The sequence below is a fragment of the Pollicipes pollicipes genome, unplaced genomic scaffold, assembly GCF_011947565.3.
Source record: "Pollicipes pollicipes isolate AB1234 unplaced genomic scaffold, Ppol_2.1 Scaffold_7233;HRSCAF=8593_pilon_pilon_pilon, whole genome shotgun sequence".
NCBI classification, from domain to species: Eukaryota; Metazoa; Arthropoda; class Thecostraca; order Pollicipedomorpha; family Pollicipedidae; genus Pollicipes; species Pollicipes pollicipes.
The window spans coordinates 241,886-250,113 of record NW_023597035.1 but is presented as its reverse complement, the minus strand read 5'-3'; the positions used below and the strand labels follow the sequence as shown (position 1 = coordinate 250,113).

At 55.3% G+C, this 8,228-nt stretch overlaps 1 pseudogene; it reads left to right on the top strand.

Annotated features, from left to right (window-relative positions):
• The first annotated feature begins 728 nt into the window (after positions 1-728).
• LOC119110812 (zinc finger SWIM domain-containing protein 6-like) lies at positions 729-3,889 on the top strand (annotated as a pseudogene).
• Positions 3,890-8,228: the final 4,339 nt, after the last annotated feature.

Here is an 8,228-nt window from a genome sequence, read left to right as displayed (position 1 = left end):
ACTTGAATGCTGAAATGGTGATATTCATCTTTTAAATTTCATTTAGAAGATATTTCTCGAATGTTTCACTCCTGCATTTCGGGAGTGATGCAATTTAGTGGTCAAGTTTCTTCGGGTGAAAGCAATACGTGGAGTAAAATTATCTACCAGGCTTTGCTGGTGTTTGCACCAATCTCCGCTTTCGTGGTGTGGTGGTGAGGCCAAAAAAGTTAGCGATGCGTGAAAGCCTTGCATTTGGCACACAGCTGTCAACTGTGATGTATTTTGGAAACAAACCAAATTTGATACATGCAAGCGGATGGAGTCGCTGGGGCTCTTGGTCTTGAAGGTACTTGGCGCCCTTGCTCTTTGCATACAAGCCATGCTTCATGACTTGATGGTAGACTTTGCAAATGTAATAGATGCAGGACATAGCCATAGCGCCCAGGTTCTGTGGAGCCTTGTTTATGCATGGTGGTTTCAAGTGAGTTCGGTTTAGAGAGGGGGGAAATCAGAAAGGGATATATGGGTTTGGCATCTGCGATTAGACAATATGAGGCAGTAGTGAAAATCCATGTAAAGTGTGGGGAAAAGGAGTGAAAAATTTCTCCTTATAGGATGTTGCTTTACACCTAAAGTCGCCAATTCTATGACACGGTCTGTATGTGACGGTGTCTGGCACGGCCGACCCCAGCGGTTGCCGCAACCCTGACCTTTGGTCTGACCGTTAACCTGTGGCTACCCGGCAGGACCCGCCCAACTGCGCCCTGCACGCCCTCACCCTGTGTGAGTCGGAGCCGATCGCGTTCGAGACGGCCTACCAGATCGTCATCGACGCCGCGTCGCACATCATGACGTCATCCCAGCTCTTCACCATCGCCCGATACATGGAGCACCGCGGCTACCCGCTGCGGGCGTACAAGCTGGCCATGCTCGCCATGAACACCATCTATCTGGTGTACAACCACGTGAGTGGCGGCTGGCGGTGCCTCGGAGTGGGAGGGAACCTCGGCGGACGGCTGCGCCCGTCCCACCAGCGTGGACTGGTGCTGGTACTGTCGGCGCCGACCGGCATTGGTGGCGGTCGCGGCGAAATCGAGCCTGATGTCTGTATGAGACGGGAAGTCGCGCGGTGTAATGAAAAACAATGCAGGGTCGGCAGTATTCTATAACGGTCGAAATCTTCCGCACGGTTTCGGAGTCCACGGGGTGCATCTGGGTGGCATGGGAGTCTTGTGGCTTTTTTGTGTTTAGAACAACGCGGGGAGCCGCGCGATCTGGCGTCAGACACCCGTTTCAGCGAGTCGGGCCACTGCACTGGTCTACATCTTTGACGAGAGTTGTTGCCATTGTCCAGCACGGCTACAGAATTGCTGTGACCAAGTGCGGCACGGATTGTCGGATGTTTTGACAAGCGCGACTCAAAACGCTGTTTTTTTTTGTGTCCCTTCCCCCCCCCCCCTCCTCCCCCAGTGACGCATCAGCAGCGCCGACGCGCGGCATGTGACATGTTATCCCCGACAGTGATCAGATAGACGTGGGGGGGGGGGGGGAGGGCAGGGCGTATACTGCCAGACGCGATTTCCAGCCAGATCCGCCGCCGAACAGCTGACTGGTGCCCCCTCCCCTTTCTTGTCGGTTCTGCTTTGGTTAGTCGGCTTGTGGTGGGGGGATGGATTCGAGCCAGCTTACGTCGGCGGCTGTTGCACACTGGCCGCGCCCGTCGACTCCGGGCCGCACGGACGGCCCGCGCGGCCGCATCCGTCGGCTTAAGACCGCCCGACGCGCCATGGATCCGTTGCTCTGCGCGGGTAGAGTCGTGTTCCGACCAGGAAAAAGACGCGAACAAAAAGAGCAGTCGGCTTTGGGCCCAGTCGCGTCCGTCAGCATGCCGAGCGATGGCAGGTCGTCAGTATGGCATACTCGGGTCGATTTACGGAATCAGGCTTGGTGAATGAGAGTCAAAGCATCGCTGAGATCAGTTCTACCTGGTGGGATGACTTCAGCTCGTTTAAGCAGGCGTTTTGTCAGCCCCGCATGTAATCTGAGAACAGGAGAGCCGGCGTCTGCATTGCGTTTGCCCAATGTTCCCTGCCTTCCAAAACATTTACTATGCTTGGTACGAGCACGATTTTCACCAGCTCTGATAAATTTGAGGCCTCCACATATGGTCTTGGGAATCTATTCAGCACCTGAACTTACCATTCAACTGTAAATAGTTTTAGCGGTTAACACCCGCCCGGGTGGCCGGTTGGATATCCTTCGCTCGGGCGGGGGTCAGTTTGACCCCCCTGAGATCTCAGAAACTAGAAAGCTGGAGACACCAAATTCTTAAGGTGTATTGACCTACACGTAAACTCACATAGGTCAGAGTTTGAGGTTCCTAGGTTATGACCTTTGGGCCAAATGTGGTCAAACAAGATTAATATCCATCTTGGTCCCCAAAGAGCTCCTTGAACCTAAATAACTGTTTGAAGAAAATGGTCGCGCGTCCATATAAGGTCAGTGAGCTTTTTGACCTTTTGAAGGTCATGTTGACCAAAGTAATAGAAGACTGCTTGGAGTTTCGGATAAGCGACAAAGATGACGATGGTCAGTGTGTTCCTAAAAACAAAGTGTCAACCTGGGTCATTTAAGGTCAGTGACCTATTCTGACCTTTGAGAAGTCAATTGAAGCTGTATAATGCGTTCTGTTATCAATAAACTCGAAATGAGCATCAGAAACTATCCCACGTAGCAAGCTCCAAAGTAGCAATGCGGGTTGGTATGACCTTGGTCTCACTTTCATACCTACCCCTAGTTCAGTGTAATTTGTTTATTCATTTGTTGTGCTGCCTAAGAAAGTATCTGAGGGATGTGTGACTTCGTCTAACACTCCGATGTTGGGTCGGATTGAACGATGCCCAGAAATTGCCCTCGCTAAAACTGTGGCCTGGTTTTGACCCGCCATAGGTCAACAACCGTACCAGGTGAATCTAATTTTTCATGCCAACGATCCACTGTTCAATTGTCTACAGCTATGCAAAATTTGGCGTGACCGCGCCGCATCGTTCGAAAGCCATTCCGGAAAAACCTTTGAGGGGTCAATTTGACCCCCACCTGGGCTCGCGTTAATGTTAAGCACCCGAGTTATTCGTTTACCGGTGGAAACGTGGTACGTAGACATACGTTACTTTGTTCGGTGTTAGCGACATGTTTTCTTGCGTCATCTCTTTCACGCCTTGGTTTGCACTCCCACCAACCACGATCACTTCATTCAACCAACGCTCAAAACAGAGCACCGCGTCTGGGAACGCTTCAGCAGAGCGCCGGGGGTTCGTCTCACACACACTGGGGCCCGTCTCACACGCCCCGCGCTGTTTCAGGACACACAACCCGGCCATCAACGACATCCACTGGGCGTGCGCCCTGAGTCACTCGCTGGGCAAGTCTGAGCTGTCAAGCATGGTGCCGCTGCTGGTGAAGAACGTGCAGTGCGCCACCGTGCTCTCGGACGTGCTGCGCCGCTGCTCGATGGCAGCGCCCGGTCTCTCGTCGCCGGACGCCAAGCGGCGGCCGGCCAAGCCGCTCGGCTACGAGCGGCCGCCCGCTCAAGGCCCTGCTGGAGGCAGCCGTGGCCCGCCTACGCCAACACGACCCACTCGCGGCTGACGCACATCAGCCCGCGCCACTACGGCGACTTCATCGAGTGTCCTGAGCAAGGCGCGCGACACGTTCCTGCTGGCGCCGGACGGTCGGGAGCAGTTCGCCGCTCTGCTCGAGAACATGCGCACGGCCTACAAGGGCAAGAAGAAGCTCATGTGCCTGGTGCGCGAACGGTTCGGGTGATGCTTCCGTTCGTTAGCTAGCTGCTGGTGATATAGTCAACGATCTCAGACGCGCGCACGGCGGCGCGTGTGACGTCATGACGACGTGGTGCATTGGCGGCCGCGGGCGTAGCGTGGGTGGATCCGGCTCTGGGGCGCACTGGGCAGGGTGACGCAACCGGCCACTGGACCGCTCCCGGCTGAGGGGCGCACCGGCCGCTGGACCGCTCCCCGGCTGAGGGTCGCACCAGGCTCTGGAACTCTCCAGGCCGAGGGGCGCACCAGCCGCTGGAACGCGTGAGCCGAGGGGCGCACCAGCCGCTGGAACGCGTGAGCCGAGGGGCGCACCGGCCGCTGGAGGCGCGCGGCGAGCGGCCGCCCTTGCTCTGCCACGACCAAGGATGTACAGGGCCGGCGCGGCCGTCTCTTCCAGGGCCGCACGGGCCTGTTTGGGGCCGGGAGGTCGCTGTACATAGGCCGGGCGACCGGCCGCCGGCGCGGGGGGGCGGACAGCAATACCGCAAGCCGGCCCGGGCGCGTTCCTAGTTTTCTACGTCGGCTTTAGATGGGCCGACGGTGGCGACGTCGCCCCGCTTGTTATGTACATCTGCGTGTCCACGTGGGGTAATATGTGCTTGCTGCTGGTCGATAGGGGCACCTTTGCGTCAGATGACGCTCGCCACGAGAGACTGAGTGGGGCCGGTCGTAGTGTGGGGTAACCCAGGGCATTGTCGTGTTTATACCTCATTTTGTTCGTCACATGCCTTGTTGGGCTATCCAGCCCGTGGGCGTTGGCCCCGTTTATGTTACATATCCCTGCTGGTGTTTTTGAACCGGTGTTGTCGATATTAGTGAGGCCGCTTGTCGCGTTCTATGCACACGGACTAAGTGCCAGTGTGTGGTCGCCACGCATCGTTTAGATTGTTCATCGGTTCGGTCGTCGCGACCACTTCTGAAGTAGTCTACAAATGCAGTCCATATACTGCTGGAAAGTATGGAGAGCTGACTGACCTGACACTGGTGTATGGTTTCGGTTCGATTTCCATTGTGGCGGTGAGCTGGCGCCTGCAGCTTACGGTTTTCTTCCTTAGGCTTCAATGTATTATTAGCCTTTTACGGCTGGCTATCCATCCTCTTCCCTTTATTATGCAATCAGACATGTGGGACGTTGCCGTGGCGTCAAAAGCGTACCGACTGTTCAAAACACGCCACGTCTAATGTAAATGCGATCTGAATGACTTGCAGCTGCCTTGGTGGCACAGCGTTCTCGTGCAACTTCCGTTCTCCAAGATTCTTTGTCAAGCAGCCAGAAGTTTGTGTAGAGTAGCAGAGGACATGTTCCAGAATGAACGGCAGCATTTGACCCGTCCGGTGGCTGACAACGCCTTTGCGGTTGTGTTTGCCTCCGTTTCTCGGAATGGGTCCGCGAATGCATACACGGCTCTCTAATTCTTCAGGGGGTTGTTTTGTAACTTATGTTCTCCTCGATGTCATCTTGTTTATTGTGATTCAACATCTTGTGAAGTTTCTTCCATAAGAAGTATGCATAACCCCTGTCCTTAAATTGTATGGAAAATGCAATCTTGCGCAAGTTTTTGTTGTGTAGTGGTTCTAGAATATTTTTGTATGATCTCATGTCGCAATGAAATACATGGTGTTAATTGCCAGACCTGGGCTACGTTTTATCATCTGATACCACCACCATGAGCTGGGCTCGAGATGCCGTCCCCCGGCCTCTGGTGGTTCGGCGCGGGGACCGTCAGCATGCCAGCCTGGCTCCGGGGACCGTCAGCATGCCGGCCTGGCTCCGGGGACCGTCAGCATGGCCGGCCTGGCTCCGGGGACCGTCAGCATGCCGGCCCGGCTCCGGGGACCGTCAGCCATGCCAGCCTGGCTCCGGGGACCGTCAGCATGCCAGCCTGGCTCCGGGGACCGTCAGACATGCCGGCCTGGCTCCGGGGACCGTCAGCATGCCCGGCCTGGCTCCGGGGACCGTCAGCATGCCAGCCTGCTCGGGACCGTCAGCATGCCGGCTTGGCTCCGGGGACCGTCAGCATGCCGGCTTGGCTCCGGGGACCGTCAGCATGCCGGCTTGGCTCCGGGGACCGTCAGCATGCCAGCCTGGCTCCGGGGACCGTCAGCATGCCGGCTTGGCTCCGGGGACCGTCAGCATGCCAGCCTGGCTCCGGGGACCGTCAGCATGCCGGTCTTGGCTCCGGGGACCGTCAGCATGCCAGCCTGGCTCCGGACTCGCCACGACACAGGGGTCGGATTCGTGGGCCACACCTTCCTCGGCCCATTCAGATTAGATCGGGGAGCATGGGTACTACACTGTCTCACTGATCGTCGACTGGTCGGCGGCAAACATGAGGATGACATGCATGGCGGTAAATGAGTGAAGATGATTGGTGCAAAGGGACTGAAACGTTAACATCAAACAGAGCGGGCAACTAAGCATACGCGGACAAACGCGTCACCCATCTCAGCCATCGCATTACTGGCGCGCCTGCGCATCGCAGCCATTGCCTGTACTGCCGCGCTCACGCATCCCGCAAGGAGTACTCAGCGCTGCGCCGAAGAGTGATGCCGAGCGTTCCAAGAACTCCTGCCAACCCCCCGTGAGGCACCACCTTTCCTTGGTTTGGGGCATTGTGTGTCCCAATGATCTTGCGGGCGGTTTGGGAGGCTTTTAAAGCGCCCCTTCCGGCCAAAGCGGAGAGGCTAAACGAAACGTGCCTTCTGCAAGGGCTCTTGACTCGTTCAGGGTAGGGATTAGCAACGTCTCGGCCCAAGCTTTTCAGTCTTTTCGAGGCCTCGCCGTACCCCGTTGGATCCGCAGGTAGCGGTGAAGGGATCCTAGTCACTGAAGGAGTTGCCCTGCGGATCATTTGGGGCAGCTTATCAACACGTGGCTTTGGCCCCAATTTGTTGTCCTGCCGATGCCTCGTGAAGTTTCCGCACGAGGAGGTGGGCTGGTCAGGCGTGTTTTTCGCGACACTGGCTGGAGGCAGCAGACCATGGATGGGTGTTGAAGAGGGATGCGTATTGAAACTTCCGGAGTTCATAAAGTCCCACACACACACACACACACACACACACACACACACGCACGCACGCACGCACGCACGCACGCACGCACGCGCGCACGCACGCACGCACGCACGCACGCACGCACGCACGCACCACCACACACACACACACACACACACACACACACACACACACACACACACACACACAGACCTTGCACGGTATAAGACTGGTGACTGACTCTTCTATATATTTGGCTCTTTATTTCATTTCGGCACCTCTAACACTTTAAATCAGAGCAAAAAACACTAGCATGCAAACTAACAGCAAACTTTTCACTGGACAACACTCACAGCCGTTTTGACTTGGCAACAACAAACAATGTTTTAGTCGTGCGGAAGACATCATTAGCACCACACACTGTGAATAACACAATCAACCACAGCAAATCACAACACTACATGCCAATCGCCCAATACCCGCGCCATTCATCAGTGTCTTGTTCCTTGTCTAAGTGATTTATTTGTGATGCTGCTCCAAAGAGATAATTCAGTAGTTGATTTATTTATTTGCTTGGAAGTCGTTTGTGGTTAGGAATGAGTAATGTGCCCAGAATGTTGAGTTTCGTTGTTTGGTGTAGATGATAAAATTGCAGTGTTTTGTGTAAGCGCTTGGCGCGTGAGGAGGAGTATTGTGGTCGGGCTGTACGCGATTCCTTGGCGCCCCCTCCGTGAGGTGCTCTGTGAGACGTCGGAACAAAAATGTTGCAGTTACACCATTGCAGCATACGGAACATTGAAGTAACACCTGGCAGCGGTTGACAGAAGGATGGAAATGACCACGTATCGAAATCGGTACTTCCCAACGCTTTATGAGTCGATGTGTATGCGTGTAAAGGGTTGTCCACTTCCCGGATGTTTCACTAGTGCAATTTTTATATTAGTAGTCGAGACTGATTACGGGGAGGCGCAATGGAAAGCCGCAATGGCGTAATTTCTTCTGCTCGTAATGCTGTAGCTATCGAGTCCGTTACAGAGAATCAACTGGTCAGCCAGCCAAGTTGCATTGGCAAAACGTTTTAGTCAGCAGCTGAAGCCTACGTCTCATCCTGTGGTCCCCAGCGACCTTTTAGTTTAGTGATAGCCCCCAGGACCGTACGGAGGACCCCTCAGAAGGATGCGTCACAACCGGTCCCCTCCCCGATGCGGCTGGCCCTCTAACTGAGACATCCAGCAAGGGATCGGCGCGGGAACCCCTCGCTGATGCAAAGGGACCTCTTTACTGGCACAGGAAGTCAAGTAATTGGTATCGAGACACTAATTAGCCTGATCGGTCTCTGGTTGAAATGGTGCAGAGGATCGCTCGCCCGGTTCTGTTATCTCTGGCTGGCACAGGCCTCTCCATTGTCGTACT